We start from the raw sequence: 16,422 nt of genomic DNA on the forward strand, positions 1-16,422 counted from the left end.
TTCGATGCCCACATTCCTTAGCAACTGGCTGGCGTCGTCGACCTCTTCCGTGTCGTCTTCGTCAGCCGCTTTGTCGCCTTGGAAGATTTTCAACCTGGCCTTGCGAATTCCGAAGCTGATTTTGTAGTCAGTCTTCTTGAGAGCCTCAATGGACTCATCGCAAATGGCCACTAGTATTGGTCTGCTAGCTTTGTTTGGTTTTTCTTCCTTTATCAGCTGCCACTCATCTATACCAGGTATAGATTTGTTCTGCAGCTTGATACACCTCAGGTGTTTTTCGCCTGGCTCCTCTAGTGGGGTAACCAAATGCGAGCACGAGGTCTCTTTGGAATGTCCCTGGCGGGTATAAGCCTCAATTGGAGGCCTACAAAGGCGTTGCTGATTTTAGAAACACTATCCATCAGGAAATCTAGGGAGGTCTGGTCCGCGCACTTGATGACCCTGTAGCCCCAGAGGGTCTCAGAGGAGTCAAACTCCGGGTGAGGACCCGCTGGATTGTCGAGTACATAGCTTAGCACCATACTCGACAATCTGACGTCGATCTCCACCCATCTTTCCTGTACCGTGCTCGGTGAGGAGGAATTCCCATCTATCATGGCCACTTGCAGGCTATCTCCGGCTACATCGCAGAAATGCCTTCACTCCGCCTCGGTTTTTTAGGCAGAGTTTCGGGTGTTTCTGTAGTAGAGCGATTCCTTTTTTGTGAAGTGCTCTCCTGTTTGTTCTCTACTAGAGGTTCTGATTGCTTCCTTTTCAGGTAGCTTTCATATTCCTCCACTATTGCTTTGAGGCGCTTTGTTTCTGCCTCATCAACTAGGGTGTCGGCTGCCTGGTCTTTGGCTATCTTCCCTAGAATGAAGACTGCCCTCTGGTACCGGTTTTTCCTCAGCTGATTCTGGGATTTTTTGCGCTTCTTTTTGATTTCCCCTTTGGCCGCCAGTGCACTTTGGTTGGTGCTCATGGCAGCTTTGGAGGTGGACGCTTCCTCCCTTACGTTCGCTGTTATCACTGCTGTATCTGACGGTATACTTAGGTTGGTATGTCCGGCAGTACCTTTACTCGTCTCCTGGCTGGAGGCGAGTAATTCGTCTTCGTCGGATTCCGTAATGGGAATCCTGTAACTCATGTCCTTAGTCGTCGCTGTTGTCGTCAAATTGGTTGTTGTTGTTTTGTTGTTTCCGTTCATTTGTTGGTCCCACGAGTAAGCCGGAAAGGGTTGGACACTCGTCCGCAGAGCCGGTATGCGGAGAGAAGGCTTTTATACCGCCGACCTCGCCCGGGCATCGGAGGGGACCGTTCGCGATCAGCTATTTATTACCCCCCGCTGACCATTGGCTTAGGGTGGTTTGACTTTATTCCCAGGGAACATTTTTTAGTATGTGGCATAATAATGGTCAATAGATAAAATTGGATCGATTTTCGTTTTTCTAACAAGCCTTATCCTGTTGGTCAGTATTAAGTTTGTCACGAAGTTTGTAACACCCAGATAACAAACCGAGCGTCGGAGACCCTATAAAGTATATACATAAATGATCAGTATGTTGAGCTGAGCCGTCAGTCTGAATATATACGAACTAGTCCCTCAGTTTTCAAGATATCGTTTTGAAATTTTGCAAACGTCATTTACTCTTCAAGAAGCTGCTCATTTGTCGGAACTGCCGATATCGGATATCGGACCACGGAATCAAGTTCTTGTATGGAAAACTTTCACATTTGACAATATATCTTCACTATATCAAAGCTATACAAACTGGCGGAATCTAGTGCTGGTTATTTTCATTTGAAGATATATTCACGAAAATGTAAGGAAATATACGAAGAAATTGTTCAGTTCGGCTAACTATAGCATTTAGCTGCCATACAAACCGAACGATCGGAATCAAGAGTTTGTATGGAAAACTTTCGCATTTGACGTGGTATCTTCACGAAATTTGACATGGATTACTGCTTAAGGTAATAATATAATCTCCGAAGAAATTGTTCAGATCGGATTACTATAGCGTATAGCTTCCATACAAACTGAACACATAGTTACTAAAAGAAATGCACCTGTGAAGGGAATATTAGCTTCGGTGCAGCCGAAGTTGTCGTTTTGTCTTGTTTTATATTTATGTATATTTGTTTTGCTTTCTGATGATTAAATACTTATGTATAAAGTTTCCCGAGTTTCATTACAAAATGAATTAATGGAACTCAGTATATTCGTCAAATGGATCCTAAGGGAAGATAGAAAATATAATATTAATTATTTGTTATTGTCGATTCTTTTCATTCACCTTTTGGTCCGTTTCCTTGAGAATAAATTTTATTCATATTATTGCTCCATTTTTGTTTTTTAAATTCATCTCATTAGAGGGTTAAAGGTTACAGTTGGACTGGTAGCTCAGCGGAAGAAACGCAGCCAACATCAATACGTTGAATTCGGTTTGTTTTCTATTAACGTCAATTGTTTACTTGACATTACGCTTTATTGTTTTCTTCGTTATTCGGTTTGTTATGATTTTTCACGAGCAACACAAAAACAAAAGAGCAAGAGCGGAGTACGCCTACAGTGGATGATTTTTGTTTTTGAGCGCGACGGAAGCAAATAACACTATTGTTTCTAAACATTTTGAGTTTGTAGTTTGCTGAGTGCGTCGTGGTGTTTTCAATAATTTTAGTCTTTTTTCTAGGCACGTGTAAGCATGTGTGTATGTAAATCCATATGTAGTAAGTAGTACTTTTACGAAAAGAGAGAATTTTCTGCCGTCTGCATTGCATGCATTTGGTCTGAGCATATGTATGATAAAAAATTACGAACAGTTGTTGTGTTTTTATGGCTGTGAACAGGTCATGTTTGCACCACAGTATATACAGTAGATAACCTTTTCGTGGTAGCTTTCTGAGGGGTGAATAGCGACCATCTTGGATTTTCAGACGTAGCAACGTAGTGCTGTATATATTGAGGCAGTAAATACTTAGCAAATTTATTCTATTAAATAACAAAAACTATAAGTATTGTTGCTTAATATAAAAGGAAATTATTTATTAATGACATATATTGACTAATATTTGATTTAAACGCCATAGTGTGTCATGTTTCGCCCATAAAAATATCATTTACTGATAGTCAGATATTCTTTATGTAGAGAGTTCTTATTAATAAAAAGCAGCCCTGTTTTTAAATCTCTCGGTGGTGAGTTTTCTTCTGAATGTATTTGTTTTCAATTGACAGACAGAAAACATAAAACGGTTTGTATTCGTAAGTTTTTGAAATATTATTACCATTAATTTTAATTTAGAAAGAAGATATTTAGGCATTTGAAGCTGAATTTTTAATACATCGTTCTAATTCTCATCCGTACACTATTTTTGATAATTTATTTTTCAATATTTAAGTTTTGCATTTTCCACACCACCCCAGAGGTTTGCAATAAAGCGCGTTACGGACTTTTTTTAGGTGTTCGGTTCCCCGGTAGGTCTATTTTTACCTTTTCAACTTAAAATAAACATAATTAATAATTTACATAAAAATTTAAATAAAAATATTGCACAAAATAATTTAATAATTAATAAAGATTTCTAAGCTCTCACAATAGATGCATCCAAAATCCTACGACTCTATTAAATATATTAAAATACAGAAGCTAACTTTTAAAGGGGGAGGTAGTTACCTATGTGAAATGCACAAAAATTTTATGTGACGAAAATGAGGGCTGGCTGCCTGCCTATTAAAAATTCTTAAAGAAAAATATGTTCTAATTCTTATAAAAAGTATTTTAAAACGTCGGGTTGTGAATTTTCGCAGCAATAAAAAGGCTCTACAATTTTTAATATAAACTTTATTATTAACACTAATATGTATTCTTATTAAAAACTTCGACATATCTTTCTTTTCAAACTCAATTTCCAATTGATGTTTTCCTATAACGGCTAACGAGTTGTCAATTTGTATATGTCAAACGACAAATTACCACCCAGGATTGTATCCTACTGCATACAAAAATTTGGAAATACTTGAAGCGTGTTTAAAAATTGCACAAAAAAAACAACAACTGATTTAACATTAAACAACAACTAATATCCCAATAAAATTGAACAGATATGCAAAGTAATTCAATATAATCACTTAAATAACGTAAACACTTGCATTATTTAATATCTTTTAAAGTCTCGGTCATCAAAATTTAAAATTTATATGTAGTTTAAATGCTAACACAACACCTTGATTACCATGAAAGTAGCAAAAAAAGTGTAACACAACACCCTAAGATTTTCTAGAGGTGAGTATATGTATGTAAACAAAGAAAAGGTTTATTACTGTATATACTGAGGTTTGCACATTATCTCGTTGGGGGAAACGGTGGACTTTTAACGCAATGCAGTGCGGATGGATTGAGGTGTAAAGAAGCAAATTGAATTTTCACGCCATTAAATTGAGTTCAATGTAGTGTGATAGAAAGTGAAGTGAAATATGAAAATTTCGTATGAAAAGTGTGATTAAAATTCTTGTAAAGTAATATCAAATCGTTTGCCAACCCCTGAGTTTTATTAGAAAAAGCGAAACGTTATTAGTGAAGCTGCAATTAAGAGCAGTGGTGTACGTGAGTGGACCAACTTCCGTGTCAACTAGACATTTGGTTTGCTATCTGTACAAAATTATGAATTATAAATGCGTATTAAATGATTGTTGACAGAACTGAATGTAATGAAATCAGCGCACATTACACCCTTGTCTCCACAGTATTCATGCAAATGCATACATTCATATGTATGTACATAAGTATGTATGGCATGTCATGAAAGCACTGCAATGCATTGTGGCAGATGAGACAAAAGCGAAGTTGATTGCATAGAATATTTAAAAAATTATTTTATATTTATAACTGTGAAGAGTCTAGTGTTTTTCCATGCCATGCACTGCAGTCGTGTCTTAACTACAACCCGCCATGCTGACCCTCAACACACAACTCTTTACCCAAAACTGAAGCTTGAAATTTTAAAATAATAAATTGAAAATGTGCTTTTTAAACTTAAAAAGAAATAAAATATTCAAAAAAAAGTCTTTTGACTCTTACAAATCTAATTTTTAAAATACCTCATTCACTTCACTGCTAAAATAAAACACTGGATAATTGTGAAACTAAGCATAACCACACTTTCAGTCCGCCAAAAAATAAAAAAATAAATACGAAAATAACCAAACGAAATAGAATCGTTGCGCCATAACTTAGCCACCCAGCCATCCATATGTATTGCTTATATGGCCGACGACTTGTACGCAACAAAAACATCAAGAAATATTGCGATAACAGAAAATTAGCGATAACACAAGCAAAAACCACAACGAGGGCGACAACAACAATAGCTCGATTTAGTGACAATCGTTGTACTTAGTTCTAAAGCAACGACAGCAAAAACATTGTAAGTATTAAGCACCTAAGTTACATCAAATGATGTGTATAATATTTACTAAGTCGCTAATGATAACAAGCAAAAACAAAAGTCTTCATTAGAAAACACCCTTGCGTTTTCGTTTCACAACACCAACCGCTGTTTAGGCACCATTTGAAATTCATAACACACTATCGGTGACTTAACATTTTGTGTAATGAAAATTAAAGGCGTTACACTTATAGTTGTGCACCTGTGCATTAGGGTGGGCCCAATATTTTTATTGTATTTTATATGGTATAGTTTTTCGATATCGGCGCTGCCGACAAATGAGCAGCTTCTTTGGGGATAAGGACATTTGCAAAAGTTCAGACCATAACCCCTAAACCTTGGAGAAACGGGCGGACGGAACGGCAGACATGACAAAATTGACTCAGCTCGTCGTGCTGATCATTTGCATATACATATGTCCATTTTATAGGGTTTCCGGCGTTTTAATCTGTTATTTTCAATGCTACTAAATAAAAGAAAGTTATTGTTAGTTATATTTGTTTACTGCAAAAATAGGTTCTTCTACGATAAAAAAGGGTTTTATTGACATACATACATAAATAATCGTGAATTGTGAACCGAAAAGACTCGAACCTAGAAGTGTTAAAGATTGTTTATTTAGAAATACACTTGTGGTCAATAAAAACGCACCACCACTTTTGTAGACTATATAACGGTAAATTAAAAACAAAATCTGTTAGATCTAGCAGGCAATGGAAAATAAATTATTTCTTATGAAATTGGGTTGCATACTGTTCAGTTATAGTCACGTTTTGATTGTGTATTTGAAAAGTTGTTCAAAATGTCAAATAATCAGAAGAAATTATCGCGTGATCAAAAACAATCGTATATTGGCATTAGATGTCAGCTAATAGGGTGATCCATTTCGAGATACCCTACATTTTTAAAGAAAACACACAAAAACTTTAAATTTAATGAGGAATGTTTATTATCATTCGAAAGCACATTCTTTAGGATTTTTTTTGAAGACCATCTCTCTCGGACGGTTATCTCAATCGACCAGCTCAAAACGTGAAATTATCTGCTTACCGAAGTGTTCTCTCAATAAATTCATTCATGGATGCGATGTGTGGGAATCGGCGCCGTCTTGTTGAAACAAAATGTCGCTGAAATCACGAACTGCAATTTGAGGCATCGAACAGTTGGTTGCCACAATAACGGTTGCCATTGACGGTTCTCACCGGCATCATTTTTGAATCATTTTTCTGTATGAAATGACAGCTCATGAACCTCTTCAGTTTGCTCTTCATCCTAAATACGGCAACTTTGCTTGTTTACATACCCAGAAATGGACTCATCACTTAATAAAATTTGGCTTTTTAAGAGCCCATAGACCGATGCGATGTTGCTTGGGAAAGTCGAGTGGCTTCTGTACTTCTACAACCTGTATTTTGCACGCTTTCAATTTAAGAACTGGGCGTAAGATGCGCCAACTCATTCCATACGTCAGTCCGAGTTGCTGCGCACGGCGCCTAATCAATTCTCCACGTTCTTCGCGTACACTCTCAGCTGCGGGACTGGTCTATTCGGTTGAAAATTATCCAATAATGAATAATGGGTCTCAAAATGGGTGGTGGTGTTGCGAATAGTACGCAGAGTAGTCGGATTATGTGGACCAAAAGTTGAGCGAAATGCACGAAACACATCTTAACCGAACGTGAATTTTCGTGATAAACTTAAACGATTTGTAAACGTAGATAAGGCATTTCCATTGTGAAATGCCAAACAACACTGCATAAAACTAACAAGACAGATTGACTCAACTCACGAGTGATTTTTCATAGAAAGGATATTGAAAAAATACCTCGACTTAGATCACCCCTTAAAATTGGTTGTAGCCATTCAACTATTGTTCGCATTTTCCAAAAAAAAAAAAAACATAGTGATGTGTTGGAGCGTAAAAATGGGTTAAGTCGTCCCCGAAAGTCAACTGAGAGGACAGAGAACTGACTGCAGCGGCTAAATTATAGTGTACTTTCTAAAAGGGTGGATTTGCAAATCTTTCACCGAGTGAATTTAAGTATCGAATTCATACGCCGATGGCTTAGAGATTTGGGTTTATATGGAACACGCCTTGACAAAAATTACACAATAATTAATACAAAAAAAGAAAACTGCACAAATTTATTGGACTAGAAAGTATCAGAATTGGAATTTATATGATTGCCAACAGATTATGTGGTCTGACGAGAGCAAATTTAGTTTACTTAGGGACGAATTCGCAGTTATTAGTTAACCGTTGGTAAACTAAAATGTTAACTAGTACTTAGTATTCACAGTGTAGAGTTTAACTAATACTTATCTTAATGGAAATATATGGCAGCACCGTCATATTTCTGGATTTCAATGTTGCTACCACTATATAAAATTATATATAGATTTTATATTTATGTATATAAAATTTAACCAAATTGTTATACATAATATACATATACATGTACATAACCAAGTTGTCATACATTGGAAAAAATTTGGACGATTACTAATTTTTTTTGCGAGGATCTATAATTTTATTCCAATTGTCCTCGATGTCAATATTACTTTGAATGTCAGATTCAATATTATATTCGCAAGCCATTTCAACAAATTATTAGTGAAAGCAATTGTCAATTATACTTTTACATCATCAGCTGTTATTTGACTAGTAGTTAACCAATCTCTGTTGGGGGCTTAACTGATAGCTAACTAAGCATTGTTAATAAAAAATTGGTGGTTAAACCGTTAGTGTTGGTTAACTAATCACTGTGAATTCGACCCTAAGTTAAATTTGCGTTTACGTGCGCCATTCAGGTGGTGAGAGGTTCCATGATAACTTTGTAGGTAGGTAGGAGTGCAGCCCTATAGGGCTCAATTAGCACTTGATGTGATATTTCGATAGGATAACTGTGTAGTAAAGAAAGTTAAGTTTCTTCAAAGTCAATTGATTTGGGGCCTCTTACCCTTGATGAATGCACTAAAATATTTCCCTTTTTTATTATCCGCATTTGAAGAGCACTATCTTTGTACGGAACACCTAATCTTCCATGGTGAGCGCCATGCCATAGTGCAAAAGGAGTAAGTTTTAATTAGAAATAATTTTTGTATAAAACAAATATACAATATTGGTGTATATGATCCTATTCAGCTCGAATATTTATTTTTTTAGTTGGTTAGATTGGCCTGGAAATTCTCTAGTTTTAAACCCAATTGAACACTTATGACAAATAATGAAATATGGAGTTGCTAAACAGAACCAAACAAATAAAAATGGCCCTATTATTATAATTTTATTAAAAAAAATTAATCAGGTGATCTTATTTCAATTATATTTGGTGGTGCGGATTAATTGACCGCAAGTGTATGTATCAATCCTATATAAATAAATACAAATTATCTCTATTTAAAATTATTTTTCTACATTCGTTTTTCTTTAATTTTTGTCCATTTCCTAAACCATATATTTACCTTGGAACATGCGTTCATTCTCAGTTCCTTATTCGTCCTTATCTGGATATTTCCCATTATATTGGAATTTTTGACATTGCTGTAGGTTATACCTACCCTTTATTAGTAAGTTTTCAATTATATGATTTCCAAAATTTGTCTGTGTTTGTAGCAAAATATTTTCCGTTCAAATGTTGCACCCTAATGTTTTTTTATTTGTTTGATCAGTTGGTGGTTTGTCTAATTAGGTTGGTTTCATGCTTACACACCTATTAATATCTATATAAATTACAAGTATTTTCGCAATTTATCGACAATGTAGTGACGCAAGGTGTGTGCTCTATAAATATATACAATGTATGTATATATATACATATATACTATATGTACATGTAACAAATGAACAATGACTCGCTAACACGTTAGAGTGAAATGTCACACATCGAAAATAATCAGGTTTTTACTTATGTAGGAAAAGGGCAAGTTAACCTTGAATGCGTTACTTTGTGGGTGTACTTCTTACAGTCATTGTGTTAATTATGAGATAGATGACAGTTGAAATGGAAGCGTTAATCTGAATATAACCAAAAAACCAGTCGATAATTTAAAGTTTTCAACTCACTCAAAAAGTATCAATGAAGGTCCAGCACTCTGCTTAGCTGAAAGAATCATTAAGAGATATGCCAAAAATGTTTAAACAAAAATTATCCTTAAAAATATAAACAAGCAAAAACGAAAAAAAGCAATCGTAAAAAAAGCAAAAATAACCGTTGCAGCGGTTATGTATAAACCTTTTATGCAACTTAAGTAAATTTTTATAACCTGAGCAGGGTATATTAAGTTTGCCACGAAGTTTGTAACACCCAGAAGGAAGCGTCGGAGACCCTATAAAGTATATACATATGTATGTATATAAATGATTAGTATGTTGAGCTGAGTCGATTTATCCATGTCCATCTGTATGTCTGACGGTCTATATATATACGAAGTAGTCCCTCAGTTTTTAAGATATCGTTTTGAAATTTTGCAAACGTCATTTTCTCTTCAAGAAGCTGCTCATTTGTCGGAACGGCCGATATCGGACCCCTATATGATCGGAATCAAATGCTTCCTCATTTGACGATATATCTTCACGAAATTTGGTATGAGTTATTGTTCATAGAAATAATGTAATATCGGAAGAAATTGTTCAGATCGGCTCACTATAGCATATAGCTGCCATACAAACTGAACACATAGTTACTAAAAGAAATGCAGCTGTGAAGGGTATATTAGCTTCGGGGCAGCCGAAGTTAACGTTTTTTTCTTGTTTCCTATAACATTTACAATGATCGAATTAACCGGAGGTTAGTTAAATAATCCTTTTGCAAGCAAAATTGTTATTCCATGTTATGGTAAAGTTATCTTTGGTTATAATTTACGATATCAAAAGAAAACTGCTCTAAAGGGCTCCTTTTTCTATATTCCACGAGTTTATTTTAGATTTAATATCGTCCAACGATTTATCCACGATTATGCTGTTGTTATCGGTATCTTGATTTGTAAAATCGATAGCTAAAGAGTAATGAAACAACCACCAGATTGCTTTTCCTGCACTGATTAGGGTTTTTCTTTTTGTATTAGTTGCAATTATTAATCTGTAAACACCACCTTGAACTCATGTTTAACTTTATATAAAGATGAGTGCTTTTGATAAGTTCCTCTTGAAATAAATTTCATATTCAAAACTTAATTAATTAACAGTATTATTGTTATTCGCTGGGAATATATAGATACTTAACTCTTTAGTGGCTGTTGAATCACTCAATAACACTTAAGAATAAATAAAGCGAAGTGGAATGCAATATAATTACGGTTACACAATATGAATTTAATTGTGTGATTAAACCTGGAGATTTATTGAATATGACGAAAACAAACTCTTAATATACGTAAGGGGCCGGTTTCGCGGTTACCAAACGGAACCAGTTTGAGGTTTCACTTGAATTGTACTTACTTTGCATATCTACATAATGAAAAGTGCATTCAGTAAATTGATTTGCGTAAGTTTGGTGTTAAGCTTTTCAAGTGTGATTGGTTTCATTCATCTTTTAGACTGTGCTCATTACATAATATCGACATGCTTGAAAGTAAAGATGTGTTCACATTACACTCAAAATTACTTTATAAAAAAGGAAAAATGTGAACTTCAGTTTCAGCGAAGCTACAATATCGTTCTGAAATATTCCTTACAGGAACAATAACACATAATTTTGATCGGTTAGTTTGTTGTTGTCAGCTATTGCCTTAGTAGTCCGATCTGAACAATTTCTTCACAGCATCGTTGCCTTGCGCAACAATACAAGCCAAATTTGGTGAAGATATCTCGTCAAACGAAAAAGTTTACTACATATTCTGTGTTTCAGTTCGTTCAGTTGATTATTTATATATACATATTTATTTAATAGGTCGACGTTTCTTTTGGGGTGATACAAACTACTTGCCTTAGTGTACTAAACCCTATTCTAGGTATACGAGTAATAATTTATTAAATAAACCACATTTAATTTACATTGGAGCCCTGCAGAATCTTTGACGCACTAATTTCGTTGAAGAAATACTCATTTACGCAATACTCGAAATCACAAAAACGACTAACGATGCCACGATCGCATCTCCGTAGTATAATGTATGTATGGACATCAAGTATATCTTTAATTTTGATAGGTTTCGAAATTGTATAGAAGCAAACAGGAAAAAATCACGAAAAAGTAATTGATTAAAAATCGAAATAAGTTGAAAATGAGATAAGAAGTTACCCGAAAGTCTAGTATATAGTTAAAAATAAGCAGGATGATGAGACAAGTTATGCGAAATATCTCAATAAAGGTACAGGGTCTGTCCGGAAAGTAATAGCACTGAGTCGATTAAAAAAAAAAAATTGAACAAATTTTTTAAAAACTTTCAAAATAAACTCCTTTTGCGTTGATACAACGGTGCCAGCGCCATTTTCAAGCATTGAAGGCGTCACGGAAGGCATTCTCTGGAATAGCCTTGAGAGCCGATATGCGTGCTGCTTGGATCCCCTCTGCCGGCGTGTGCCACTCGGATGATTGCCTCTTTGTCTCGAGATCATACTCAAAGATCCATGACTAGTCACCTGTGATTACGTTATTCAAATATTGGAGTTCACTTTCGTACATGTTCAAATTTTCTTGGCAACTTCCACTCGCCGCAATTTCTGGTCGTCAGTGAGCACTTTTGGGATCATATTCGCGCACACCTTGCGCATGTTCAAGAGCTCCGTCACAATGTCATGAATCACAGATTTTGATAAATTTAACAGCTGGTCAATTAAACGCATACTTAGTCGACGGTCTGAGTTCAAAACTTTACGCACACGATTTATATTGTCGGTGTTTGTCGAAGTCGCAGATCTCCCAGAACGGTCTTCATTAGCGACCTCTTCCCGGCCCTCCAAAAAGGCCTGGTGCCATCGAAATACACCACTTCTTGCTAAAGAAACATCTGGGTAAGCCTGCTTGATCATATCAAACGTCTCTGTCGCAGATTTACCGAGTTTCACATCGAATTTAATCGCGTAACGAACGCTGCATGTTTGCATTTTCGGCTTGCACCACTCACAGAAACACGTCGCGCGAAAATGTTTGTCCTGATTCTCCAGGTGCTCGGAAACAACTGACCAGCCGCTCGTTCATTAGCTAGGAACGCCCTTTACCGAATCCAGTCGGTGCGCGCATACTCCGAAGTACAGTAGCGGCGGAAGAAAATCAGTCCTATTACTTTCCGGACAAACCCTGTATTGTAGATGAACGAAATTGGACTATTGCCACGCCGTTATTGAAAGGTTATAAAGTGTTACAATTAGGCCTAAAATTAAGCTACTCACCTATAATTTGGTAAAGGAAACCGAAATAAGGGGTCATCTGTGCTTTGCTATATTTACCCAACTTCCTCAGAACCAATCCCAACCTCTATAGACTAACGATCTTGTTGAAAATTACAAAAAATGTGATAACTCACTAAAGAAATACCAATTTCAAAAGCATTTAATTATAAAGTAATGTGGGCACTGATAAGATGTATAGGAATCGGTGAATAAATTGACGATAGCCATCTTCAACTTTTTCCCGAATTCAAAATTTTAGTAACATAATAGACAGATTTCTACCAAATTTTTGGCTTTCGGTGACAATTGCTTGTCGCGAGCAAGAGCAAATGTGTTTCATTGATACAAACTATTCAAAGAAGGCCGAAAACGCGTTGACGACGAACCACATTTAAGGCGGCCATCAACAACTGATGATCAAAACGTCAATGAAATTGGTGCTTAAGAATCGATGAAACAGTCAGAGATCTTACTGGCATCGTTGGAATAAGGAAAGGATCAGTGGAAACCATTTTGAAAGATAATTTCGGCGTAAGAAAAATTCTAAAATCACTAATTTTTAAAAACAGTATAGCGTTAACATCTGTGAATAAATATTTTCCGGCTACTAGGACGTCATGAATGGCGATGAGTCTTGGATCTATGTTTACGACCCGGAAACAGATGACTAATGAGCCAAATATCGTGGTGAGCTGAAGCAGAAAAAGCTACGTTAATGTAGATCAAAAATCATGGTTATGTTGAACGTTTCTTCGATTGTCGACGTATGGTGAACTCCAAATTCCTTCCGACCAGACAAACTGTCAATAAGGAATACTATTTGAGTGGTATGCCCTAATATAATATGTGAAATATAATACAAGGTGCGTTCCAAAGTAAACAGGACTTAAAAAAAACCGAACAAATGGTTTTTTCGGCAAAATCAATTTATTTTATTCAAAATAGTCTCTTTCTGCTTCAATATAGCTTTTTGCAAAAAGCATGTCGAACGAGTGTTTTAGCTCGTTGGCCAGTATGCACGGTGCCATATCAGGTGAATACGGGGAGTGGTTAATGGTTAAAATGTGATTTTTGGTTAAATAATCGGTCACAAGCATCGAATCGAAAGTTGGATTCTGAGCAATTTTTGATCGTCAGTCAATCGTTCATCATCAGTAAGCCCAAATGTTCGGTCAAAATGCGATAAATCGATGTTTTGGAGATGTTCAATTTCATTTCCATGAATTTCAATGCTGATTTCGGCTGATTTTTGATGAATTCACTCACAGTTTCGATTGGATTTCCGGTGATCACGGAATTTGATTGGCCCACATGTTGATCGTCATTTATGTATGTCCTCACGACCACTTTGCAAACGTTGAAACCACTCGTGCACTCTGCTACGGGATAGTCAATCATCGCCATAAACTTGTTTTATCAATTGAAATGTTTCGGTAAAAGTTTTACTATTTTTAAAACAAAATTTTATGTTGGCTCTTTGTTCGAAGCTCATTTTCGCACCGATAACTCAAACATACTGACACTTAAAACGCAATAACTTCACTTCCAATCAATGAAGTGTCATGAAATTGGACAATCGATAAAGTTAGCAGAGTCGACATATATGTATGTATGTAGATGGCGCCACCAGGGGGCGTTAGATTCAAAAAGTCCTGTTTACTTTGGAATGATCCTTGTAATACCACACATAAATATTAATGACATTCAGAGAGCCTCTTTTTTGCTTACCATAATATGTCTTTGTGCCAAACATGGACAAAAGCGGATCAATACTTCCTTCAGCCCCTATATATATGTATGTATACTCGTGGCCACGCAAACCTTACCACTATAATTTCTTAAATTTTTTTTCGGACTTTTTCGTTCGTTCGGGATTTTCTTAAATTTTGTTTTTTTTTATGTTTTTAGTAAGCATAAGTAAACTAAATTATATTATCTAATTATAATTATAGTTTTTAATTTATTACGGTTAATGAGTAAAACACAACCAGCTTTTCTGTGCTTATACAAAAGCGGCCGATTTTATTGTTTTTAAAATGATACACCGACTAAACTTCGTGTTTCAATTAAAAAAAATTAAATAAAATATTAATTTCAATTATAGTGTAAATGAAATTAAAGTAAAAAATAAAATGTTTTGATCGCATGTCAGTCTCTTACATTTCGAGCTCATTTTGTAAAGCTCACTATCTTTCAATTGATTTATCTATAGCTGATTGTGTTTTTGTTTTTAAATTTTAATATTTTTGATTAAGAACATGTCATTAACTTATTTCTAAATAAAAAATATCTATACCGCAAAAGGTACCGCTATAAAGTATGTATAGTCAAATATGCACAATACTTGAAAATTTTTAGTGGTAAGATTTGCGTGGCCACGAGTGTACCTAATATAATGATTTTTGCCCAAGGCAACGCTCAATTTCCGAAGAAGTTTTTAGATCGGACCATTATAACATACATAAATATATGTATCTGCCATACAAGCTGACCCATCAAAAGCAAGTTTTTGTATGGAAAACTTTTTTATTTGTGAAGGGTGTGATAGTTGAGTTAATGCTGTTTTTTTCCTTAATATTCATTTTATCTTATCAATTTATTTTGATTAAATGATTTAAACACGTGACAGCCCTCAAAAATAATTTTAACTCTATATTTTCAACGCTCTTTTACTTCCGCACCGTAATTTTACATTCACTTTGAAAAAGATCAATTAACTCGATTAATAATTCAAAGCTTCCGGCAGTAAAATATGCTCTTTATACTTTTCTGGTAAATTTTTCATCATTTGTGCCCACTCAAACTTAGTTCTTTCTTCATATTAGCAAATGAGTTTACTGAGCGTAGCCACAAACTAGTTTTAGACAGAAAAAATTGCTTGAAACTAAAGGGATGAGTCTCTTAGAAAAGCCGTGCACCTTTTATTTGTTCTTAATTATTTATGTGTCTTTGCCGTTTTTAATTTCTATAAAAAAGTGATCACGTTTTTAGCCCGCACACATGCACACACTTAAGTACGTCTTATCAGTTTCGGAGGTCGTAATTTAAAAACACAAGTTTTATTGTACTTGTACCATACATATACAGTTATCAAAGCAGGTTGTCCAATTTCAGAAACGTTTTGCAATAAACAGGCATTGATCGCGTGAACTCGTGTTTTGCTGACCATAAATTGTATTTTTTATTTCTAATTATACTTATTGTTTTTGTTGCTTGATAAGGTATTTATAAACATCTCAGCTCTTAGTTTCAACCAAACTACTCTATTTCGCGCTGCTGATTAAGTGTCAGCCAGTTTTTTCCACTGAGTGAGATCTCAATATTAAATTAAAGCAAACATATCTACACATATGTGTGTGTATGCTTGTAAGAATGTATGTATGTATATGTGCAGGTGCTTATAAATGTGCCAATGCTGAGGTAAACAAACGGATGTGTGTTTGCTCTAAAATTATTCATAGAATTCTAACTTGTTAATTATAAAGTAAATATTGTCAAAGAGCGAAAACGAATATTATCAGTGCCAGCCTTAACTAAGCACAAGTACACGCAGTTGTTTTTGTTCTGTTTTTTTTATTTGCGAGACAATTTTGATTTGATTAAAGGGAAGAATTTGATGAAGCTGCGCAAAAATGCTATGTATTTAAATGTGTACGTATGTATAT

General features: G+C 35.2%; 1 protein-coding gene across 4 annotated transcripts in view; it reads left to right on the forward strand.

The window, feature by feature from the left end:
- Positions 1 to 16,422, forward strand: part of LOC126752588 (uncharacterized) — a 36,658-nt gene that overhangs the window by 12,831 nt on the left and 7,405 nt on the right. Inside the window, exons 1-3 of one of the 4 annotated variants that reach the window (XM_050463512.1) lie at positions 2,687 to 2,834; positions 4,314 to 4,583; positions 4,874 to 5,403. The exons of 1 other annotated variant lie outside the window; for it this stretch is intronic. The gene's annotated coding sequence lies outside the window, so the exon portion shown is untranslated. Of the gene's footprint in view, positions 1 to 2,686; positions 2,835 to 4,313; positions 5,404 to 16,422 lie in introns of those variants that run through there. 2 more of the 4 variants (XM_050463513.1, XM_050463511.1) reach the window with 2 other exon arrangements.

The sequence above is a fragment of the Bactrocera neohumeralis genome, chromosome 3, assembly GCF_024586455.1.
Source record: "Bactrocera neohumeralis isolate Rockhampton chromosome 3, APGP_CSIRO_Bneo_wtdbg2-racon-allhic-juicebox.fasta_v2, whole genome shotgun sequence".
Lineage (NCBI taxonomy): Eukaryota > Metazoa > Arthropoda > Insecta > Diptera > Tephritidae > Bactrocera > Bactrocera neohumeralis.